Here is a 27,349-nt window from a genome sequence, read left to right on the forward strand (position 1 = left end):
AGTATTTCAGATTCTTTATTTCGTTCATCAGCATTTCTGATTATATCTCTCTTGCATGCCAGACAGGAGTTTCCTGTATTTTCAAAAGTGTTTGAAGCACTCATCTTACAACCAGGGGTACAGGAATTTATTATGACTCTCTCGTTGAAAATGACGATATTAGATTTCTTTTATTGATAAATGCGTCATTTATGAGTTAATGCGTAAATTCAGACGCTACTACAAGAATCAATAGCTAGTCGTTTTATTTTATTTCTTTTATAATTTAAAATACGGTGTCAAAACAATTTGTGGATGGGAGTACCAGGCTCTCGGGTATCTGTTTTTGTGGTAATACCCTTCGGCTAGATTATAAGATTCTTTCACTGGTTATAGGTGCAGATGGGAATTTCCGGCCTCGAGGGTAACTGTTTAGGCGGTAACGAGGTTCCTACCGAGTTACCGCATAAACAGTTACCCGAGAGCCGGATATTCCCAGCTGCACCTATAACCAGTGACAGAATCTTTTTCTTGCACACCGATATCAAGATATAATAATAAAAATAAAATCAGTCGAACGGCTTTCTTTTTAGAACTATTTCTTATTGTACCGTATGTAAACAAAGCGCGGGAAAGCAACGTACGTAAACATGAAAGACGTCATGACGTTTCAAAGACAAATAACAATGTTTAGTTCCGGTTTTGTTTAATCAGTTGCAGCGTAACGTTATGAATTTTTGATAAAATAACGTGTTTTGAATCGAGACATATACTATCAGGAACAAAGAGGAACTGTCAAGGTACTGGACTTTTAATTCCGTTTTTCGAAATAAAATATATATAACTACATAAATCTTCTACATATATGTAGTTCGTAATACGTCATTTAAAGCACGAGAGTCATCTTACACCCCGGGGTGTAAGATGGATTTTTCCAGCACCGGTAAAATTACCGGAAATCCCCGTCTGGTATGCAAGATATTTTGATCCACACCTACAACCAGTGAAAGATTCTTAAAGTTTGTTACTGTCGTGTGCTTGGTATTGATATTATGCTCAAGTAAGGGATAAATACCTAATTTTATTTCTTTCTGTGCACATATAAAACTCACTCTAACTATGAAGTATTAATATGTCTTCTGTTCTAAATTTTAAATCACCAAATATATTGCAATGTATAAAAGTAAGAGCACCGATGGCCAAACATACATAATGTTACAATGTCTTGGCAATGAATTATATTTTTTTGCTGTTATGCAACAATCTAAAGATAATTTTACCTGAAGTATTTTGGCCTTTAAAGAATAAACGTTTATCTATTTTAACAATGACATAAGAACTAAATAAACACATGCCATCCTTAGTAGATAAAAAACTATGACTCGTACCTGTTCACATAAGATACAAAACCTGATAAGTACAATGGTATGTTATGTCGTGCAGTAGTTTCTTTAAACAGCAATGATGAATGGTTACACTTTCATGCCAATAGTTTTACTGTTTCATATGACAGTGATTTCTCTCCAATATATTCTGGAAAAAGAGAAATCTTCTGAGAAATTTGTTTTCTTGTTTTCAAAAGAACTCAATGATACCGTTTTTGAGGAACTTGAGAAATCTCACTGGAATAAACTCTACCAGGTATGTATATAGAGATCGAAAATATTTTGGAAATGATATAATCTACAATGGAGCCGCGCCATGAGAAAACCAACATAGTGGCTTTGCGACCAGCATGAATCCAGACCAGCCTGCGCATCCGCGCAGTCTGGTCAGGATCCATGCTGTTCACTAACAGTTTCTCTAATTACAATAGACTTCTAAAGCAAACAGCATGGATCCTGACCAGACTGCGCGGATGTGCAGGCTGGTCTGGATGCATGCTGGCCGCAAAGCTACTATGTTGGTTTTCTCATGGCGCGGCTCAATTAGTCTCCTAAAACGACCAATATTTTCAAGATGTTTGCTGTGTTGTTGGTTAAAAAGAAGTATAACGTATTAAACGCAGAACAATTTTTCTCATATGCATGCCATTTCTTTAAGAAATCTTGGAAATTTTGCATAGATTTTGTCCATATCGTTAGGTTATGTTATTATCGTAGATACCTACAGTTAGCATAACTAAGACAGCAACATATTTGCATACATTTAGGTTGATTCCTAAATAAATCATTTTTGCAAACAATGAATTTACTTTGAAGATAACTCCTACAACCTTCATATTCCAATAAAAAGGCAGAACCATAAATGAGGCAATTGGAGGAGTAAAAAGGAAGTTTAAAAATCAGGTAGGTAATTCTTGCTAGTTTCAGCTTCTTTCCTGTTAAATACCGTGGTTTCACTTTTTTTAAACAAGTATATAATGGATATGATGTTCATATTTTGATGAATATAGTTAGTAACAGTACGATTTGAATTTTAAATTTAGTAATTAAACTCAAAACCTACTTTTTACTGAAATCAGCTTTAAATTTACGCTGCCATAAATGTGGAACAGTGATTTTGGAATATTTTAAAAATAAACCAAATACATAAAAATTGGAAATAGATAAGGCCAATTATTGTTCACGTTATATTAATTGTGCCTACAACTTGATAAATATTTTCGTTAATATTTAAGCCGGGAGTTGATAATATAATAATAATTAAGAAATAATTTATAGCAAAAGAGTGCTTTAACACTATTTATGCACGATGGGCGGTTGTACGTCGGGCTAATAATTTCACGAGGGCGCACCCTGAGTGAAATTATTTGTGCGACGTATTACCGCCCGAGTGTATACATAGTGTTAAAACACGGTTTTGCTATAAATTATTTCGATTCTAATATGTCCTTTATCTAAAACAGCAGATAAAATATAGGAGCGCTCTTTCCTGGTCGCAATAAAAACTTTGACGTCACTGCACGTTAACGTGACGCCAGTCTATCGTAAGAGTGTTATAACAGAGACAAGCATATTAGAATAATAAATACTTCAATATTTACCGTGGTGGGCAATTATTTGTGCGGGTGGAATTAAAAAACTATATTTTTAGTGAAATGTCATGTAATTACAATAAACTAAACCTTAATTTTTTATTGATAAAGAACTGTAACTGTTGTGAAAATAAAGATGTCAATATTGGATGAGTCATTTTTGGTATCAGTCATTGACACGATAACAGTTTTTTTTCATGATTAAAACTGTATGCTAACCAAGTACATAGGTTTAAACGATCATCTCTTATCTCCTATGGTGCACGTGCAACTAATACTTATTGATATTAAGATACAAATAATTGATATTTTCCTTAGGTGAAGTTTATTTTAAAAAATGATATTTTAAACAAGCTGTGTAAAACACTTGCTAAACTGAAACATTCAAGTCGAGAAAAAGGAATACCGCATATTAGTTTTTGCTCATATTAATAATTCATAGATCCGATATGTCAAGATAATGCGTTATCCGTCGATCCGTTATTATCATTGTGTCTCACAAGCTTACCGTATGATTAAGTACTTACAGACTGTAAAGTTCTAAATAAAAATAAAAATTATTTTTCATGGGCATACATTCGGAGGAAGGTGTTTCTGCATATCTTTTTTTTCAAATTGCTATGTATATATTTTGGAATTGTGCATGCGTGCATGCGTGCGTGCGTGTGTGTTTTAATATCGAAATTAGCAGACATATTCCGTAACGATGAATAGATATAATAGACAACTATTTCTAAACATTTTTGTTTTCAAAATACAAATTTCAATAGGTTGTTTATAGAATTAACACGATTAAAGTTATTGTATGGCGTCTGCATTTAATAACCACATATATGTCCTTAAATATCATTTTGTACAGCTTATAAGAATTAAGTAAATTTGTAGCATTGACAGATCAAATAATGAGATGGTTTGATTAACGATATCAATAAATGTGTTGCATATTGAAAAACGTTAACACCTGATGATTTGTGTCTCCTCCTTTACTTCCTGTATATATCTGGGGTTAAGGTCATAACAGCTGATTAAAACTGTACATTTTGATTGGTGGAAGGTCCACAGCTTTTCGAATGTAATAGATGATATTTTCTTACGGGGTGTGCAGGTACTCAAACTGAAATAGCTTACATCATAAACCTGAATCCCCTCGGTAGTGAATTCGACTTCAAACATGCCATATCTGAATGACATTCCTAAAATCGATTTACAGTCAACTTGTCCCCTTGTCAACCATTTTGGTCATTTCGTATCCCTTGATGCTTTCAAACTGGTCATTTCTTCCCCTACTTTTCGGGTCTCCTTTTCAGTCTTATTTTTGTCAAAGTTTCCTAGATTCTGATTAGTATAATTATGATGTAAAGTATGTGTTCTGTAAAATATGTTCTACATAAAAACATGAAAATGTTACTTTAACAACTACATTTTGTATTGCTTTTTAAATACAAGGTGCAGAGTGCATGCATGTTTCGTAGCTTAAAGAGTGCATTGGCTAATGCGGCTGTGTATCATTTTGAAATGATGATACTTCTAGTTTTCGTTTGCGTTGGTGACAACCGTGATATCAATTGACAGAAGTTTAACTTTTTTTAAACCGCCGAACATTCCATCAATGTAGGACCATGCTCAGGGACACACAAACACTGTGGAATTTTCCTAAATAACGATGTTGGGGCTAACAGTATTAGTTGAGTCTCCAGAAGAATTTAACATATTAAAATGAAATACAATGATTTTAATTCTCAAATTAAATAAAAGCAAACAAAGAAATGACTGAACGTTTGAAACATAATCGGTTGCGTAAAAGCAAACATATCATGCGAGGGGATAATACTTAAATACTTACAAAGCGCAGGTGTTATTCAGTGAATTAAAGAGAACAGAAAATGTATTTCAACTTTAATATATTTATGGACATAACTCTCTTTGCAAGATAACAACTGTGTCGTGACGTTTTTTATTATGTGTATTACACTTTATCTCAAAAGTCTGTGTGCACTGTGTGCGGTCCCAAAATAAATGAATTTATCAAATCCTATGACTTTCGTATCTATAAAGACCTTATTAGCAACGACATTTAACAGCTCTATTTCACCACTTTTCTTCATAGAATTAAGTTTAATGTTATTAAATGGTATAATATTATTAAATGATTCATTAAGCGCGGGATCTGACAGGTGTTCTAGCTTTTGTGACTGCTCGATCCGTCGTCCGTCGTGCGTCGTACGTCCGTCAACAATTTCTAAAATAAATCTTCTTCTTCAAAACCAATTGGAAGATTTACATCAAACGTCGCATAAATGATTCCTTGGAGGCCCCCTTGCAAAATTGTTCAAAGAATTAAATTCCAAACAGAAGTTTAGTTGTCATGGCAACCGAAAGATAAAACTTAAAAAAATATCTTCTTGTCTAAAACCGCAACCGTTTCGATGCATTTGCAATAATGTCCCACTGCTGAAATTACCAATAACTAGATTGAACGTAGTTTTCAGAAATTGTTTAGTTTTATTTCTTTACAAATGTTATTCATTTTTAAAGAGGGGCAACTTTTTGAGAATATTTTAAGTATCCGACATATGAGACAGTACGGCAGGACATGTAAAGGTCAGATAGATCGTTTGTAAAGATGTTGTACGTTTATCAAATATTTCTGTGTTTTGAAGATATACTTCCTAACCTTAATTTATGCTTTCAAGGTAAAAAATATTTATATAAAAGGTCATGTTTTTAATATAAAAATCTGTTACACAGTATGAAAGGCAGCATGAGGACATGTATCTGTACGTATATGCTAACATATGATAAGATGAAATAGTATAGATGCAGTGATACAGTTCTGAATTTATCGAGCTAATTACAAACAATTACAAACAATCAGATGCCCTCAGTCAGAACCTTATTAACACCCTGGTATTAAATTATATATATATATTTAGTTGTAGTTGTGTTTACGTGAGCTTTAATTTTATTAGAATATGACAATACACGCACAAACTTCTTATTCTTCAGCAGTATTGAGATTATCATCCAATACCATTAAAGTCTAGCTGATTGATATAGCATCACTTAATTATGTATGATTTTGGCTTAACAATGAGATTCGATTGCAATTTAAGAATTCTGGCTATATTTGCACATGAACATCAGTTGCGAAAACGCACTCCTTTTATATTAATAGGTTATTAGCTTTGTATCGGGAAATATGCACGAGTTCTGCAGCGGAAATACTGTGCGACTTTAGGAGTGCAATATTCTTCCGCTATAGAAAGAGTGCATATTTCCTGATGCAAAGATGATAGCCTTTTTATTACATACGTATCTACACGTATAAATATAATGTTAATATTATGCATTTGTTCAATAGCCTGGATAAGGTTAAAAATACTGAACTAAATCAGTGTAGCATTGGTCTGCAGATGCGTCAAGTGTGGTATGCCGTGTGTTGTGTGCATGTCACCTTCCGCTTTCAGCTTCCGCCGCTGGCTAGCCTTCTGGTGAAAAAGAAGCCGTATGCGTAAGTCTTCCCTGCCTGTACATAGCCTCTCTGCAAACAAGCCCCTTTGCTGTGCCTCCCAATTGGCGCCACACGGTAACTGAGCACCTTGCGGCCTCAGACAGAACTGCAGGGGACTCGGAGGAGGTCTGCCCCCAGACATGTGGCATGCCAGGCCCACCGGTGTGTGGACACGCCCTGATGCCTATGAACAGATCCCCAGCTATGGGACAAATAGCCCTTGCGTTCACAGGGTAGGGTATGAACTCGGAACTAAGGGTGAGGTAACCCCGACAGAAACATAGAGAGTTGAAGACAGAGGAGCTGGGCCATTGGCACTCTCTTAACAAACCACAGCACCATGCAATATCGCTATGGCTACACAGCAATTCGGTATTCAACAATGTTGTACTGAATCTCTGAAGTCCCTCTAGGGTGATTCAGAGCCGGGCTCTGAGCCTCAACAGAGTCCACCCACAGCTACTGGGGGTCCCTCCTTCAATCCAAAACATGCAAAGAGAAGGAGGAACATACCAAGGAGAAAAACCAATCCGCATCAGCCTTTCAGGTTGATGTATTGGTAAACGGAGGGTGTCTTCAACAGGAAAGCTGAACTTGAGCATATCCTCCATGAAAAAGACATCAATGTCTGTTGCATACAGGAAACTACTCACCTACAACCAGAGAAATCCTTCAAAGTCAGAGGATACCAGTGTTTCCGCTGTGACAGAATTGGCAGACGAAAAGTAGGCATCATGACATTGGTCAAGAACAGTGCTGCCCAGACCAACATGCATATGGATGACTCTGACTTCCAAGTTCTGAGCCTAAGAAAAAACGAGTTCGCTTTGAACCTTGTGAATATATACTCTCCAAGGGACAAAGCTCTGTCCCTGGACAAAGTTACAACTGATGAAACCAGGTTCATCACTGTAGAGGAGACTTTAGCAGTCACTCACAAAGCTGGAGATATGACCACCTTGATAAACGTGGAGAGGAAGTGGAAACCTGGCAAGATGATAACAAGCTTAACCTCATCAACAGGCCGGAGGACTCCACCCCCCCCCCCCCCACCCCACCCCACACCTCCCCCTCCAACATTTTACTCCAGAAGCTGGCAAACAACGTCAAACCCTGATTTTGCTTTATGTACTAATGACATACATGGCCATGCCAGGCGGGAACTAAGAGGAAGCGACCATCGCCCAGTCCATCTTACTATGGACAGAATACAAGAGAAGGCCAGATGGACCTTTTACCAAAGTCTGAGTGATAAGCTCTGCAAAGACATCAGAGTGGAAGGTAAAGACATCAACCGGGTTGTCAAAGACTTCAACACCAGTGTACTAAAGGCTGCTTACAGCGCCATTCCAAGGGGAGCAAGAAAGGAGTATAAGCCATACTGGAGTGATGAGTTGCAGAATCTACAGGCAAAGTTATCAGAAGCCAGGGAGGAAGCAGAAAACAATCACAAGAAAGTAACCTTTCTCTACAAATTCCTCAGGCACAAACTGGAAGCACAGAGGAAGAGCTGGAGATAAAAACCCTCGCTCAACCTAGAACGAGATGGCCAAAAGCTGTGGAGATTGACGAGACAGCTGAACGATGAAGACACAGGAAGAGGCCCAGAAAATTTGGAAGAGAATGGTGAACTGTTGACGGTAAACAAGCGGCAAACACTTTTGCCTCCAACTACAAAGATGTTTCTAACATCCCCATCAACAGGGAACGGCAAGGGAAAGCCCGAAGAGAAAAAAGGGAAAAGCAGACAAGCCAAGCGGCATCAGAATCATGAAACAGTCTTAAACTACATAAGCTACTGACAGCTCCTAGGCAGTTGAAGACAAAGATGTCTCCTGGACCAGATGGAGTCACAAATGAAATGCTGACACATCTAGGCACAGCAGCAATGTGCAAACGCCTGGATTTACAACTACAGCTGGACACAAGGACTGCTTCAACAGATAAGGAAAGAGGCAGTCATGAACCCCATCTATAAGAAAGGGAAAGATCCAAAGTAGGCTGCAAGATACCGTCCTATCAGCCTAACCAGCTGTGTTGGAAAGACCATTGGGAGGATTGTGAATGCACGCCTGAAGTGGTACATGGAGACTAACAACTTACTCGCAACGCAACAAGCTGGCTTCAGACAATTCCGCTCCACAGAGGACCAGAACACTAATCTATCGCAAGAGATAGAGGACTCTTTCCAAGAGCAGAAAATCGTGCTAACAGCATGTATTGATCTGCAGCAGTGTTCGACAAAGTCTGGACTGATCTGCAGCAGTGTTCGACAAAGTCTATACTGATGAACTCCTCGTCAAACTGATGAGGAGTGGAGTAGGAGGTCACATGCTGAGGTGGATTAAGTCGTACCTCTATAACATGAGAGCAAGAGTAAGCTAAGAACATGCCAGCAGTAGAAAGTTCCTGTTGCGTCATGGTGTCCCGCAAGGCGGAGTCTTATCACTCTTTCTGCTTTTCATCAATGACCTGGTGCCTGAACTACAGAAAGGAGTTAAGGCTGCACTGTACGCTGACGACCTGGTGTTATGGTGTAAGGAAGAACATGCCATGACAGCCATACACAGTATACAAGAAGCCATCAAAAGGTTTCACCTTGGGCTGAAGATTGGTTTGTCTCGATCAATACAGAAAAAATCGTCCACTTCACTATTCTCCCTGTTGTCAACGCAGAGGGTGGGTAAAATCAAGATGGGAAATACTTCGCTGACTGAAGCAGACGAGGCAAAATACTTTGGAATGACCTTTGACAAACGGCTAACCTGGAAACCCTACATTAGTCAAGCAGAAGGGAAGTAAATACTAAAGACAGTATATCAGGGAACAGTGAAACCCCACTTAGAGTATAGCTCAACTGCCTGGTCCACTACTGCCAAAACTAACCAAAAGGCTCTAGACAAGGTTCAAAATCAAGCATTGTGGATCATGACAGGTGCTACAAAGTCTACACCAATCTTCTTCATGGAGAAGCTAACAGGTATTCGAGAGTTCAAAACTGTGCTGAACATACCAACGACTCCCCTAGGTAGTGAAAACATTATGAACCCTCTAGCGAATGATCTGTCTGCAGTGACTGTGAGACTTGCTGTTCCTTGTCTTGACCGCAGAAGGCAAGAGGATGAAGGTATTCGGGAGAGACTCACACTTGCTATGATCAATGAAGACTATCCTCCGGAAAAATGGACTCATGCCTATACAGATGGATCAGCTACATGCGCCATTAAGATGGATGAGCAGGAGTTTTCATTTAATACCCATCTGGCAAGAGAGAAATACCACATGCAGCCACAAGAAAGCACTGCAACAATTACAAGGCAGAGACTGAAGCACTCATGAAGGCCGTCTCAATGGTTGAAGACTCGGCAGAAGAAAGCTCCTCAGTCGTCTTTCTCACAGATGCACTCTTATGGAAGCTCTGATCAACAGTAAAGCTCCGCAGCTAGCCAGGATAATGCAGAGCTTGAGTATTTCCTGCAAAATAGCACTTCAGTGGATTTCATCCCATTGTGGACTTGCAGGCAATGAAGAGGCAGACCAATTGGCTAAGCTAGGAGCTCAGGCAGAGCAACCAACAACACCTGTGAGTTACAAAGAGAAAGTCACCATCATCAAGGCACTAATGAGACCAAGAATTGAGGAAGATGCTTTTCATCTCCTTCATCGGTCTGAACAAGTGATGCTGGCCAGGCTTCGCTCAAGAGGCACAACAAGCTCAATGCTCACATGTACAAGAAATACAGACTGGCACCATCACCAACTTGTCCATGTGGTGAGGAAGATCAGACTATGGAGCATATACTTCAGAGATGTAAAAGGCATGAACAGGAGGGAGCTGCAACTTGGCCGATAGAAACCTCAATCCACCAGAAACTGTATGGAGGCATTGAGGATCTGCGGAAAACCACAAACTTCATTGAGGCTACTGGTCTGCCAGTGTAGTCGCGAACGAAGAAGTAGAAGAAACTGAATTAAATAAGAAAATAATTAATGCATCAACACATTAAATAACGTCATGCACCTGATATGAAATTCAGGCGGCAGTGTATTGAAAAATGTTCACGTTTCCGGTACCACTGTAATTAACGGGGAATAGAAACGAGTATGTTATAAAAGCACTTTTATATGCTATGACCATGACTAAAATCTGCATAGTTGACAGATATAATTCTTCATCTTAAATTTATAGTTAATTGAAATAGAGCAAGTGAAGAACTACATTGAGGTTAGTAGAACAAACGAAACATCTTTAGACCAAAACCAAACATATTTTGATCTAGTACAGGTAAGTTCAACTTGAATGTTCAAACTTTATTTCAAACCAGAACAGCGACAAAATTAAATCATGTTCACTTACTTTCTTTCCTTACCGTGAATCATGTTGAGTTGGTTAAAATCAATGTCGTATCAGATCAGGCAAAATATTAGAAAAAAAGATAGAAATGTTTTATTTTATGTTTCACCTCTTATTGATAGGTATGTCTAAATTAGATACTTATTTTTTTTAATTGATATGCGAGTTATTTTCATGGTGCCTGTGTTCATCGAACGTGACCTGTTGCAATTGCTACAAACTGTAGGTAAAGGTTTGCTTTGGGTAAACAAGAATGCTGAAAATGAAAGTGTAAGAGAACGCCCTGATTATTTTAAAAGTTAAATCTAAAAACAATCAAAAATCTAAAATTTGCCAACATTATGCACTCTTAAAAGCCTAAAATGCAGTTGTGTTTTATCTTGACCAGTCAAATCTAGTATGTGACCATTACTACGGGATGGGCGTCGAGAATGCATGGTCACGTGGCTATAGTGGAAAGGGCGTCGTGGTTGCCGTAACTGATATAGGGATAAATACAGATTTGATTGGTCTTCAGCCAAATATAGTAAGTATGTTGTCAAACGAGCTTCTACTGGAGTTATTATGTTTGATACTCTCACTTCATTTTGAAGAAGTATGTCGAATTGTAAATGTTGAGAACTCTTTCTACAAAAGCTATTAAGGCTTTGTGTGGCAATTTTGGAACTTACTGGGTATTTCGGTATGTCATCACCGGGATGTATATATTTATGTAGTTCCTTTAAATTTTGAAAACTGTACAGTCTAATCTAATCTTGACATTTTTTAAATTATCGCAACAAAATAATAAATTCATTAATCTATCGATTTGATTTTAAGGGACAAACTGGTGCTTATGTGGGAAATACTAACAGGGAACCAGTCATGTTTTCAATTATATAGTGTACTGTATTTATTAACCGTATATCATTTGTGCTACAGGATGGTAACCTCTGCTTTAATTTTATAAACAATTCAACGAATGTAACACCAGAGTATTTACATTCATACAGGGAGGAATCGTTTACTGAGTAAGTTTCCTAAATGTTCCTTTTGCCAGGGTGCATGTACCACGTGACTTTTTCGCTAATCTGGGGTGCCAAAAAGATGGCGGATTCCTCGATAAAGGTAACATTTTGTTAAATATCTTTTCACCTACCTGTTCAAATAAAAGAAAACATAGATGAGTGCCGTCTCATTTTAAAATCCAACACTCGGCAACAAGCTTCTTGTTTCAAAGTCCGTTCGTTTTCTCTAAAAGTGCAACCGGGCAGCTGAAGTGAACAAAGTTGACGATGTTAAGACGTTTCGCAAATTCAATAGATAAACCCTTTAAAAGGCGGTAAAAGACTACTTTGCGACACGGATATTTGTACGAGTATTGTCTTGACATATACACTTTAAGAAATTACAAATTAAGAGCCTTCAATAGCTTCTGAGGCCGGATTTATCAAAGTGCTAAGCAGGGGTCCGTTTTTCTTGATGCTAAGACGGGGGCGTGATTTAAAGATTTGTTATTGGAAGTCTTTTGTATTTCATTAACCTGCTTCATTAAAGTTTTTCCCATGTTTGTACTGCTTACTGTAAGAAAAATCTCATTATATGTCTGTTAAAATTCAAATGGTTATGACAAATGAAAGCTTTTTGCCGACTGTAAACTGTGACATTTCACCTAAAGTGAACTACTTAATACTTAATTTGACTGATTTAATTGAAAATGCACCAACTTTCACTTTATGTACTACATTTCTAGGTAGATTAAAATGCCATGTCTAGATCATTCTTTGTAACCCTTGTAACAAATACTGTTAAGTTTTTGAAAAAGCAACAGTTTCAGTCACGTTAACTTTGAATTCCTTCTTAGGTTGAATAAAATACATTTGCGCATCTGACATGAGCGTCAGTAACAGTTGTCAATAGAAATCGGAAATTGTACTGGTTTCGTTGGTCATAAAACGTATATGTTGTTTCCAGATATCTTATTTTAAGACATTTTGTTCGGAATGTCCTTTTTGGTGTAAAAAAAAAATATGAAATATTATTATTATTGTAGTACTAAAGCGCATTTACATTTCAGACATTTGTGTGCCGGGAATGCGGAAGGACATATTATTCCAGAAAAAGCCTTCTGCGCCACGAAAGAGGCTACAGGAATCTTTGACCTTATAACTGCGGCGGGTGGTCTTTCCCGGTGAGACTAATAACATTAGAGAGTTTGAGATTTCAAACTTCGCCTTCCCCTTCAACGTCTCTCATATATATGTTGGGTAAAACGTCACCGATATGCGTGTATTTTATTTATATCACACGTTGCTACTAAAGTTTTCCATGTAATATCACGTAAGCCTAAGACTTCTCTTTATTACTATTTTGAAATAAAAAGCTTAGTTTCAGGATTACTGCTTATTAAGTTATTTGATTATAATGAGACTAAATTTGATGCGAAACACTATCAATAGGTATAAGAATAAAGAAGTTTTGTATGGCTAATGATTTTAACTAAATACATTGAATTGAACCTGAAAGTATGAAGTTATCAACTGATTTTGAGAAACTTTGAGATTTTGTTCAAACTTTAACTTCTACGGCATATTTGTGTCCCCAGGCGGTATCGATTATACCAGATGGGCCTTTTTGTCGTATGAAGTGAAGTTTTGAACGTCCGAAGATGTTATATCACGAAAGTCGAAACTTCATTCTTTTAACATCTACTCTGTCTACATACTCGGCATCAGAGACTGAAATCTGGATGGAGGCACATGGCATGGCAGTCATTTTTCTTTATTTTAAACCATAATTATTTGACTAAATCGCCTGCCAAATAATAACGCCATGTTCTTTCGTAGTAAATACACCTCAGTTATAATTATTGATATTAAAGCATGAAGGTTTTCTTCATTTACCTCATCCCTTATTATATACAAAATATCAACTGACAATATCGATTGTTTGATTAAATGCTTACTATATGCGATTTTTACATCATAGACCAGACCGATTTATCTAATATACAAACTGACAGGGTTTCTGCTGTCCTTATTTAGCTCACCTGTCACAAAGTGACAAGGTGAGCTTTTGTGATCGCGCGGTGTCCGTCGTCCGTCGTCCGTCCGTGCGTGCGTGCGTGCGTGCGTGCGTGCGTGCGTCCGTCCGTCCGTAAACATTTGCTTGTGACCACTCTAGAGGTCACATTTTTCATGGGATCTTTATGAATGTTGGTCAGAATGTTCATCTTGATGATATCTAGGTCAAGTTCGAAACTGGGTCACGTGCCTTCAAAAACTAGGTCAGTAGGTCTAAAAATAGAAAAACCTTGTGACCTCTCTAGAAGCCATATATTTTACAAGATCTTCATTAAAATTGGTCAGAACGTTCACCTTGATGATATCTAGGTCAAGTTTGAAACTGGGTCACGTGCCCTCAAAAACTAGGTCAGTAGGTCAAATATTAGAAAAACCTTGTGACCTCTATAAAGGCTATATTTTTCATGGGATCTGTATGAAAGTTAGTCTGAATGTTTATCTTGATGATATCTAGATCAAGTTCGAAACTGGGTCACATGCGGTCAAAAACTAGGTCAGTAGGTCTAAAAATAGAAAAACCTTGTGACCTTCCTAGAGGCCATATATTTCATAAGATCTTCATGAAAATTGGTCAGAATGTTCACCTTGATGATATCTAGGTCAAGTTCGAAAGTGGGTCACATGCCATCAAAAAGTAGGTCAGTAGGTCAAATAAAAGAAAAACCTTGTGGCCTCTCTAAAGGCCATATTTTTCATGGGATCTGTATGAAATTTGGTCTGAATATTCATCTTGATGATATCTAGGTCAAGTTTGAAACTGGATCACGTGCGGTCAAAAACTAGGTCAGTAGTTCTAAAAATAGAAAAACATTGTGACCTTCCTAGAGGCCATATGTTTCATGAGATCTTCATGAAAATTGGTCAGAATGTTCACCTTGATGATATCTAGGTCAAATTCGAAAGTGGGTCACGTGCCTTAAAAAACTAGGTCAGTAGGTCAAATAATAGAAAAACCTTGTGACCTTTCTAGAGGCCATATTTTTCATGGGATCTGTATGAAAGTTGGTCTGAATGTTGATCTTGATGATATCTAGGTCAAGTTCGAAAATGGGCCACATGCCATCAAAAACTAGGTCATAAGGTCAAATAATAGAAAAACATTGTGACCTCTCTAAAGGCCATATTTTTCATGGGATCTGTATGAAAATTGGTCTGAATGTTTATCTTGATGATATCTAGGTCAAGTTCGAAACAGGGTCATGTGCGGTCAAAAACTAGGTCAGTAGGTCTAAAAATTGAAAAACATTGTGACCTCTCTAGAGGCAATACTTGTGAATGGATCTCCATAAAAATTGGTCAGAATGTTCACCTTGATGATATCTAGGTCAAGTTTGAAACTGGGTCACATGCCTAAAAAAACTAGGTCAGTAGGTCAGATGATAAAAAAACCTTGTGACCTCTCTAGAGGCCAGACTTTTCATGGGATCTGTATAAAAGTTTGTCTGAATGTTCATCTTGATGATATCTAGGTTAAGTTTGAAACTGGGTCAACTGCGGTCAAAAACTAGGTCAGTAGGTCTAAAATTATTAAAATCTTTTGACCTCTCTAGAGGCCATATTTTTCAATGGATCATCATGAAAATTAGTGAGAATGTTCACCTTGATGATATCTAAGTAAAGTTCAAAACAGGGTCACGTACCTTCGAAAACTAGGTCAATAGGTCAAATAATAGAAAAACCTTGTGACCTCTCTAGTGACCATATTTTTCAATGGATCTTCATGAAAATTGGAGAGAATTTTTATCTTGATAATATCTAGGTCAAGTTTAAAACTGGGTCACATGAGCTCAAAAACTAGGTCACTATGTCAAATAATAGAAAAAACGACGTCATACTCAAAACTGGGTCATGTGGGAAGCGGTGAGCGATTCAGGACCATCATGGTCCTCTTGTTTTGTTTTAGTCACAATATCGAAGTCGGGTTCGCATTGGGGTCGGGGCGGGGGAGTATTCTCCAACACACTGCACATGCTGCAACCATTTGTCATTTTTACAGGTTTTTTAATAATGTTTTAGCATATTTAAGTATATTCCCAGCTGTAATTTCTCTTCAGTTGTTATAATAAGAATAACTGAAATGAGTTGATTTCTTGTCGTCCTCTTGGCACTAGAGTTAAAGGTCTCTTAATATGTTTGATTGGTGCTGTGACAGTTTTCAGAGGAAAATGAAGCTTTTGTCATTCATTTATTGTAACATTTCTTTCTGCTTGTTTGTTGTTTGTACTTTGTTTCTCCGTTTATCTTTCAATGTTAAACTTAGCCTTAGAATCATCAAGATAAACATTACTGAAGATAAGGGCATGAATGTGGCGTATGGCGTTAACAGGCTTTTCCTTTGATTTGACCTGGTGACCTAGTTTTTGTTTCCACATGAAAAAGTTTTGAACTTGACCTAGAGATTATTAAGATAAAAATTCCATGCACAGTGTGCCTAATCAAGTGATCGCCCTACGTCATTTTGAGCTCGAAAGTAAAAATAGAAAGGTAAACAAAAATTGAAAATCAGGGCATAAGTTTTTTAATCTATATATTGTGTTTATATCATGCATATGATTCGAAACCTATCTGAAAGTACTATTCCTGGTACTATGATTTCCCCATAAAAAGCTTTTCGTTTTAATGCTATTCCTGTTCAATTGACTTGCACATTGAGCGCATACTATCCAAAGTGGTTGAATAGGAATAGCGTTAAAACGAGAAGGTTTTGGCAAGACAATTGTAGTACCGTAGTTAGCACTGTTTACGTTTCCACTCTCACTTTTGGGCTCAAAATGACGTAGCGCGATCATGTGATTGGGCATACATATGCAAGTTTGTATCAAATCCAAGCATAAATGAAACCTTATATGGCTGAGAGGGCCAGAATTTTGGGAAAATACCGTTTACTCCAATTTAAAGTCAGTGGCGAACATTAAAGAAACAAGATCCACCGTAATGCGTTGCAACTGTACCCACCTCACACTGCGTTGTATTCATTTTTGGTCGATATTTTGTATGCTTGCAAAGAAAAATCACCGATTACGGAGAAAAAGTTTTTGCTTGACAGTCTCAGACTAACATTTTGATGCAATCGTGCTCAGGGGTCGTTTTGTTCAAGATTTTACCATTTCTGATAGAAATTCTACAAAAACGACAGTCCCTCGTCAAGTAGGTATTTATGTAGACAAGCTTACTGTCGCTGAATGGCTGCTTTTTAATTTCTGACTTTTGCAGCCACAGCAGTTTGACCATCACAATATAAAACAAACTGTATACGTCGGATTAGTCCGACTAGTATTTATGCTAACATAAATTGTTAAATCCAATACCAGAGTAAGTACGTTACCACTTTCAATGGAGTAAATACGGCAATAAGAATACACTGGCTATACACATTTGACTCTGTCAATCAAATTCCACATGTTGCGTGAATTTGTTACATATAATTAGAGGGTCGCAATGGGATTTGTTTTCACATATCGAACCATACATTCGAAGGAAACGATAATATTTATTTTGTTGTTTACATGTAAATTTGCTGATATACTACTCTCGCACGGTATTTGTAACAATAACATGTAAAATGGTACTGTTGAGAAACAGGGAATCGGGTAGTGAAACCATTATACGTGACAAAATAGTTGTACTATTGAATATAAAGAAAACCCTGTTTTACCATGTCTGTAAACCCTGAATTACCAACAGAGACATAATCAACTTTTCCGATAATGTTTTCGTTATCGTTCTCTATTTATATGTCTATCTGTTTGTACACATGTTATGCCCTTCAAGAATGGAGGAAATAAAAGAATCAATCAATCATCCTATGTTATCCGCGGAACGGGTTCAGTCAGAGTCGCCTCAATTAGGAAATAATATGTTTAACGTGAGAGAATATTTCTATGGTCACGGAGTTTGATTGGCCAGCCCGTAATGACAACAGATTTCGAGGTCACTTGCTCAGTCAAGTATGACTTACCGGCTCTAAGTATTCCTTCTCAAGAGAAGGAACAATAAGATATTAGAGCCGTGCCATGGGAAAACCAACATAGTGTGTTTGCGACCAGCATGGATCCAGACCAGCCTGCGCATTCGTGCAGTCTGGTCAGGATCCATGCTGTTCGCTAAAAGTTTCTCTAATTGCAGTAGGTGGATGCGCAGGCTGGTCTGGATCCATGCTGGTCGCAAACCCACTATTTTGGTTTTCCCATGGCACGGCTCATTAATATAACTGTTTTATCATGCAATTCAAACATATAAATGTACAATGAACAACTTATAATATTTTGATACTAGATATTCGATAGCTTATACATTGTATAATAGTTATAGGAAAAACTAGAATTAAGAACTTAAGTAGAATAATGTATATACATGTTTTTGCGATTTAGGGTCGAAGAGGACTAGGAGCTGTACAGGTATTTACGGTCGGTCCTCCTGGACACGAGCTAGCTAATAACGAGTATACAATCACAGTGAGTGCAGTTGGTCAAAATGGAACAATTCCGATTGATTCAGTCATAAGCGCGAGTGTACTAACTTCGGGACTTCGAAACGGAAATAATCTCACTGCCAATTCTATGGTAAATAATTATACTTTTACCATTCTGTCTTTAATCAACTCTTAAACTACATTTTCTTTTCAATCAAGAGATGAACATTGATGCAATAATATTGCCTATAAAAAATCGGAAATAAACTCGCGATTAAATAGTTGAATACTGGCCACATAGATGTCAAATACAATGTGCAATGTATAGAGTTTAGCATTTTTGAGGCCTTTTTAAAAATTAAATTCTAATAAATATTATTACGCTTGTTGTAATCCACAAGCAACAGTAAAACTAGCTAAAGAGGACAGTTTTGAACAACAGTATTTTGTCTTTTTCAATTCTAGCTTACTACATCATTTGGGAACAAATGTGTAACAGGTTTTGCGGGAGTATCTGCTGCAACCGCGCAAGTTGCCGGAATTATAGCGTTAGCCTCGGAAGCAAAGTAAGAATATTGCTTAGGTATATATATATATATATATATATAGCACATAAAATATTATTTCAGCTATCTTCTCAGACTTTTTTAACCAATAAAATTCATTACATTTTGTATTTATATAGCTATAATAATAATAATAATAATAATAATAATATCTAATTGAACAATATCTAATATGGTCATAAATCTAATAACTCACATGTCAGGAAATGGGTTTGAATCTTCTAAACCGTCAGTAAATGTCACGAAAGAAATGTATTGTTCTCTGATGTGTACTTTTATCATATGATAAAAGATATGGTGAAAAGTTTCATTAAGCTCATAGAAAAACATTTATATAAGAAAATGTCAACAGTGTTTAGCTTTACCAAAAAGGCTTCCATAGTTAAATCTATTTGAAGGTCCGAGATGAATAATGTAATTCAAAATATTTAAATCAAAATTTTGAATGACAAAAAACTTGTAACATTTGTCTCAACGTGTCTTAACTATCTAAAGAAAGTACTTTAAAAGATTTCAATGTCTTATTTTAGACCGCAGCTGAAATTGGCAGACATCCAAGATTTAATTGTTTATTCTTCAGACATGGATTGTTTACAAGAATCAACAAATATAACAACAAACGTAGCTGGACTGAAATGTTCGTTTTATTTGTTGTTATTGTTGTTTTTTAGCTCACGTGAGCACGAAGTGCTCAAGGTGGGGTATTGTGACCGGTCATTGTCCGGCGTCCGTCGGCGTGCGTCGTGCATCGTCCGTCGTCCATCGTCCGTCGTCCTTCAAGATTTGCCTTGTTAACACTCTAGAGGCCACAGTTGTGACACAATCTTTATGAAACTTGGTCGGAATATTTGTCTTGATGTTTTCTAGGTCAGGTTTGAAACTGGGTTATGTGGGGTCAAAAACTAGGTCAGTAGGCTAGATCATAGGAAAAGCTTGTGAACACTCTAGAGGCCACAGTTGTGACTCAATCTTTATGAAGCTTGATCAGAATGTTGGCCTTGATAATCTCTATACAATATCTGAATCTGGGTCATTTAGGGTCAAAAACTAGGTCACCTGGTCAGAGCAAAGGAAAAGCTTGTGAACACACTAGAGGCCATAGTTGTGATTCAATCTTAATGAAACTTGGTCAGAATATTTGTCTTGACGATCTCTAGGTCAAGTTTGAAACTGGTTTATGTTGGGTTAAAAACTAGGTCACTAGTCTAGATGAAAGGAAAAGCTTGTGAAAACTTTAGAGGCCACATTTGTGACTCAACTTTTATGAAGCTTGGTTAAAATGTTTATTGTGATGATTTCTAGGTCAGATTTGAAATGGATTATGTGTGGTCACTAGGCCACATCAAAGGAAAAGCTTGTAGTTGTGACTCAATCTTTATGAAAGTTATGGGTTTTTTTGGTGATCTCTAGGCCAAGTGTGAATCAGAGTCACGTTGGGTCAAAAACTAGGTCAGTAGGCCAAATCAAAGGAAAATCTTGTTAACACTATAGAGACCACAAGTTACGTTTGAAACTCATGAGAAATAGTCAGAATGTTTGTCTTGATGACCACTAGGTCAGGTTTACATCTGGGTCATAAAGGGGCAAAAACTAGGTCACCTGGTCAAAGCATAGGAAAAGCTTGTGAACACACTAGAGGCCATAGTTGTGATTCAATCTTTGTGAAACTTAATCAGAATGTTTGTCTTAACGATTTCTAGGTCAGACTTGAATCTGGGTCATGTGGGTTCAAAACCTAGGTCACTCGATTAAATCAAAGGAAAAAACTTTCTAGAGACCACAGTTATAATTCAATCTTTATGAAACTTGGTCAGAATGTTTGTCGTGATGATCCTTGGGTCAAGTTTGAAACTGGGTCATATTGGTTCAAAAACTAGGACAGTAGGCCAGATCAAAGGAAAATCTTGTTAATATACTAGAGACTTCAAGTTTCAATCTCATGAGAATTGGTCAGAATGTTTGTCTTGATGACCTCTAGCTTAAGATCGAATCTTGGTCATGTGGGGTCAAAAAGTAGGTCATCCGGTCAAATCAAAGAAAAAGCTTGATAACACTCCATAGGCCGTGTTTATGATCCTATCTTCCTGAAACTTGGTGAAGATGATGATCTTGATAATCTTTAGCCCAAGTTTGAATCTTGATCATCCGGGTCAAAAACTAGGTCACCAAGTGAAATCAAAGTAAAATAAAATGGATGAAATAGAGGCTGCATTTTTCATTTGATGTGCATGAAACTTGGTCAGAATGTTTGTCTGCATTAAATCTCGGACTAATTTTTATCTGGGTTATGTAGGTCAAAACTAGGTCACCAGGTCAAATCAAAGAATACGCTTATTTACACCATAGGGACACGTTTTTTATTCTATCTGCATAAAAGTTGGTCAGAATGTTTGTTATCATAAAGTCTTGGATAATTTCAAATCTGGGTCATGTGGGGTCAAAAGCTATGTCACCTTTTTGCTTGTTTACACTTAGGCCATGTTTTAGTCCAACCTTAATGAAAATTGGTCAGAATATGAAATCACTAGGTAAAAAATGTTTACAATGTTATGGTGTATTACTCAGGTGAACGACCTAGAGCCCTCTTGGCCCTCTTGTTGTTCGTTGAGTTTGTTTTTGGTCGTTGTATTTTCTTTATCAGTATACAAATACAGGTCATCCGTTTTGTTAAATATGAACCATAATTATATTGTGTGTACTGTCATGGAATTTAATCATATGAGCATGCAATAATCTTATTAGCACGAAAATTGGATTCGAAAACTGAAGTTTCTTTTAACAATTTGTAACAATGAGCAATTAATAGGAAGTGAACATAGACCTTTTGGCTTTCTGTGATTCAATTTGTGTCAAATTCAGATCTTGCATCTTACGGGTATAAAATTCAGTGTCCATTGAGAAGAAGCCAGCTCTATCATAATGCGACTTTCAATAATGATTAGATCTACATAGATGAATCAGATTCTACTGCGGAAGAACATATATTCCCTACATGAATCAGAAACGCAACGGTTGGAAATTGATATGGCCATATTTAGCTTTAATTACACAGCAATGATTTAACTCCATGTTATACATATTCTTCTTCCGTTGAAAGAATGTCAAAAGCATGTGCGATTATTCTAAAAATCTTTGATGCACGAACAATTAAAGAGAAGTTAAATCCTTCGTATAAAGAAAGATGAAACTGTTCCATATCATAATTACGAGCTGATGACGTTCTGTGACAATCATAGAGAAAGAAAATTTAAGTCCATGCTCGTTACCTAGCAACAGAAAACTCGTCCCCCGAAACAGTGAACAGTTAAACGTATCGATTATTGCCCCGTCATAAAATCAAAACGAAAAAAAAATACTTTGATGACTGTCATTGCCGCAGTTTCTTGAATGACACTTGTACAATTAGTGATACTGTAAATAATTTTATATTTTCATCAGTTCACACAGTGTTTGAATTTGGACTATTAAATGCTACAAAGATTGTACATATGGCAGAAGAAAGAGAAGAGGGTTTGGAGATATCAGCTGTAGCCTTGCACCAAATATCAGCTTGGTTTAATCATTGCTTTTAGCTATATTAATTCTTAGAAAAGTATTCTTACATAATAAACCTTCATCCGCATCGTTTTTTTAGTTTCCGGTAATTATAATCCTTTTGGTTATCGTTTTTAACAAGTGATCAATGCATTCTATGAGTATTGGAGTCAAACATATTATTCCCTTAGTCACAGAGATAGTTGACACTTCTTGATTTATCAGATACATTTTTACAGCATATTCAGTACTGTGGGTTTGGGGAGATTTTGTGTCCCTTTTATGGGATCGGGACTTACGGAAAATTACGGAAGCCTTCGACATTTTCGTATGCTGCGGCAATAAAGACATTTTTCCGTCGTCGTAACCAATAGCACTATAGCTGAAGTAGTGAATAATGACTTCGAAATATAGATATTTATAACTGAGACAGTTTACATGGAGTAAACGCGTGACAAACGCAGGTAAAACCCGAATATGTCACATGATAGAAATATGTACGTATTTTGTTTTATAGCTATGATGAAGCACAAGGATATACTGCAGAGTTCTGTTATAGCTGTTCTCAAGATATTGCCGGTTCTATGATTGCATCAGGTTGTCTGCATGTCGTAAAACCGTAAAGATTCAAGTAACTTATCACACATCTGCTACATACATGCGCATGTATTTGATCTCGCCGAGCGGGACAGTGTCAATTTTACAGGATTTTAAATCAAACAGTGTGCAAACAGAATCAACAAGAAGAAAACAGATTCTTACATCAGTTCATTTCTGGGATGAAGATGCATTTGGACTTTGGAGATTCCAGCTCAAGTCTAATGGTAGAGTTGATTGTTTTATAAATATGACCAATCCCTTTTACCTCACCTGAGCCAAAGGCTCATGGGGAGTTTTTGTAACCGCTAAATGTCCGTCGTCCGTCGTGTGTCGTGCATCGTGTGTCGTCCGTCGTGCGTCCGTCAACATTTTCTAAAAAAATCTTCTTCTTCAAAACCACTGGACAAAATTACATCAAACTTCACAAGAAAGATCCTTGAGTACTCCCCTTTCAAAACTTTTCAAGGAATTGAATTCCATGCAGAACCGAAAGGAAAAACTTTAAAAATCTTCTTGTTCTAAACCGCCAGGCGTTGAGCCTTGATATTTTGCTTGTGCATCATCTAATGGTCCTCTATAAAGATTGTTCAAATTGTGCCCCTGGGGTGAACAGAGGCCCAGCCAAAGTTTTACATAGACTTATATATGAAACAACTTTAAAAATATAATTTTCTAAAACCACAAGACATAGACCTTTGATATTTGGTATGTAGCATTGCCTTGAGGTCCTCTACCAAAATTTGTCAAATTATAACCCTATGGTGAAACGAGGACCTGACCTGGGGTGTCTCATGTTTTACATGGACTTATATAGGAAAAAGAACTTTTTGTCTGAAAGTTCAAGGCAGAGGTCTTTGATATTTGGTGTGTGGCACTGCCTAGTTGATGTCTAACAAGATTATTCAAATTATTCCCCTGGGGTGAAAAGAGGCCCCGCCCTGGGGGTCAATTGTTATATGAATTATTTAGGAATAAATACTTCAAAAATATCAGATCATATTATCTAGATTGTTTAATTATAATTACCTGATGACACCAAGTGATTAGGGGTCACCAGACTGTGACCTTGACCTACTCACCTACTTTCTTATTTTTTAAGATACAACCTTGAAATTTGGATGACATGTTTTGCACACCGATCTTAAAACTGACTTTCAATGACAATGAATATGACCTACTGACCTACTTTCTAATATTTTAGCATCAGTTTGCAATGTTACATATGTGGCTCATATTACTCAGGTGAGCGATTCAGGGTCATCATGACCCTTTTGTTATAAAATATAAATAAATGAATGTTTGAATACTACAAACCTCGATTCGTTTCTTAATACTATCGATAATTAAACCCTTATTTCAATAAAACTGAATTTATATTTATTTGTGTTTTATAAGAATTAATTACAAGGATGTTTGAAATTCTAACATGGCTCAATTTGATTGCCAGTCAAACAAAGAAGAAAATTGAGCTATGTCTATTCTCCGATAAACAACGGTTGACGCGCGAACCACTAATCATCACGTCAAATTATGACGTCAAATTTCCGCATGACGTCCGGTTAATTACTGCACGTAAAAATGAAGACCAGCATGGTTTTAATCAAAATATTTCAATATAAGAATGAAAACAGTCAAGGCCTGCTCGTGGTTTATTGTCTAATTTACTACGTATTTACATCGTTCAGATGCTTAGATATTTACCCAATTCCTGAACTATGATAAATTAGAAAAAGAAAACACTCGAAGACTTTGATTATTTGATGAAAATATTTCTGTTCAATTAATTTCGTCTGCAATATTTTTATTTCAGATTTCTTCAATTTTGTACAATAAACACACGTATACAGCATTGCAGACATGTAACGTTACATTAAAAATTTTATAAATTGTTCTTAACAACATTTTATGCTGCTCTGTGTTCTACTTGCAGGAAAAACTGATGTGATAGGAAATGTTTCACTGACATTTTTTGGAACTAGATCAAACATGACAAGAAAGGACACAATGTTGAAGGACAAAACTTGTGCACCAGCATGTCAATCTCTACCCAGCGATTCTGATCATACGGATAGTTGCAATATCATAATTGCCGCTGTTGTTACTCCTTCTTGCATATTTGTGATTATAGTTATCATAGTTGTATCATGTATTATACACAAAAAGAGAACAAGAGGAACAACCGATGAATCACATAGATCACATGAAATGAATGACCCATCAAACAAAGCCCTTATTGCCTGAAATAAAAAACAAAGGCAAACAAGTGCGTTCCGTAAAACACGGACGCAAATATATGCTTTTGTTTCTATCAAAATGTGTTAAACTTGTGTCGTTCGATGTGTGACATTTTTATATTTCAGATGAAATTATTAAATATTAAATGACAATGAAATTTTGAATGAATGTGGAATGTGGAACGTACCTATTTCTTAAATATAAGCAGCAAAACTACTGAAAATGTTTACATGCCTACTATTTACCTAACACAAGACAACGAGATGAAATGCGGAAAATACAGATCTATTTGAAAATTAGTTAAAACAGGATAGCGAATTATCAATTATTCCATGGCCACATTATTGGAAAAAATAAAATCAAATAGAAATCAAATAATTGTACCCAATTATTGCCCGGGTATGACACCGGGTATTACAGTTTGTGACATCCAGTTCACAGTGAGATAAATATCTTCTTTCTTTATCATTGGTGATTTTTCAATGGCATAATAGGTAACTACATTATATATATTATATTTCATAAGACCTTAAACTTATCAGATCAAGATTTCAGTGAAATACTTGGTTTTAGATGTCGTTGAGATATATCAACAATCACGCTAAGTTTTTAATATTTGTTTTATGAATCAGTATGTTAGTACAATGTCTACCCAATGCTAATATTCAAGCCTTGTATAAAACTTCTTAATTCGCTATAGCCTAATATATATTATTTCAATGTATATTTTAACATTGGGGCATGGAAAAATCCGATAATTTCTATAATCATGTTTGCTATAAACATTTTGGTTTACATTGTAGGGACATTTTGAATTGTTCCTTAAAACCAAAAATTTACCGAAAATTCATTATAACGGTGTTTGTTCTATTTGAAGTTAACTGTATACATTAATTTTTCTTAATTTCTCACATCGCCATCGTGATCTCACGCTTCGCCACCTTTATGTCGCTCTTCGCGCTCCGCAAACATGTGCAGGTTATACGTTAATGGCGAAGCACGAAATTGCTAAAAGTTTGCGATCTCCCATTTCGCTGTCGTGGCCTCGCGCTTCTCATATCCATAGAGAAAGCAGAGCGTGAAATCACGATGGCTAAGGGTGAAATCTCGAAAATTGCTTAATTTTGCATTTTGCCATCATGATCTCGCCCTTCGCCATCGTCATTTCGCGTTTCACGCTGCGCGGAATCATGATGACAAAGCTTGACTTATGGCAAAATTCCTTTTAACAACTATATATACTTATAGACACATCCCTTGAATGATATATCCAGTCATAATAATATTTTGAAAGTGTGTTACCACGAACCATCTGTTTTGAATAAATACTTGCACACATGTACATGAACCACAGTTTACATGTGCAATATTACACGAATATCTAGTAAAACAATACATTTTATATAAAAGAATTGAGAAAGAATAAGTTATTCGTGCAATATTAATGCTTCAAGTACAATGTATAATGCTTCACATTAAAAAAATAATCAAGGGGAGGATACCCGTAGCTGGAACATTTTTCATAGTACGTAGAGGTAATGTGGGGGTCGGGGTATCCTCCCATTGATTTTTTTAAATGTGAGAACGGCAAATGGTGCATTTTAGCGTATATTTGAAGCACAAATATTGTACGAATAACTTATATATAATTGGTTGATTTAACGTGCATTGAAATCCACCAATAATTGTCTTTGTAGTTTTATAGCAATTTAGGTACAGTCATTATCCTACAATTTGATTGCTTATATTGTAATAATCCTGACCATTTGAAAATATTATATGCATACGCCGTCTATGCTAACGAGTTAAAGAGTCAAATTTCTATAATACCATTATAATACAATGTCAAAAATTGATAAACTTTTGGTTGAGAAATTGGCAGAGACAATTTAAGGCTAAAAGCTTCTGAATAGGACAGTTTGTATATCACTGCAGGGCGGATGAATTATTTAAAAGAAGACATTTCACCTTCATAGACTAAAGAAGAACTAGGTTTTGAGCTATAGGGCAGTCGCATAGGGGTTTTACCTTAACGGTACTTGAATACTACAAACAACAGCAAATATAGGCTGGACATCGGAAGCTGAGACAGAAACATAGTTTGGTAGTCTACTGAGACA

At 36.5% G+C, this 27,349-nt stretch overlaps 1 long non-coding RNA gene across 1 annotated transcript; it reads left to right on the plus strand.

The window, feature by feature from the left end:
* The first annotated feature begins 1,400 nt into the window (after positions 1-1,400).
* Positions 1,401-25,588, plus strand: LOC123563907 (uncharacterized). The gene is made up of 9 exons (XR_008369793.1): positions 1,401-1,620; positions 2,181-11,347; positions 11,814-11,928; positions 12,878-12,991; positions 18,254-18,445; positions 18,760-18,860; positions 19,391-19,497; positions 22,912-23,218; positions 24,925-25,588. It is a non-coding gene; the product is annotated as an uncharacterized LOC123563907 (long non-coding RNA).
* The last annotated feature ends 1,761 nt before the right edge of the window (positions 25,589-27,349 follow it).

This window comes from Mercenaria mercenaria, chromosome 2, assembly GCF_021730395.1.
Source record: "Mercenaria mercenaria strain notata chromosome 2, MADL_Memer_1, whole genome shotgun sequence".
Taxonomy (NCBI): Eukaryota; Metazoa; Mollusca; class Bivalvia; order Venerida; family Veneridae; genus Mercenaria; species Mercenaria mercenaria.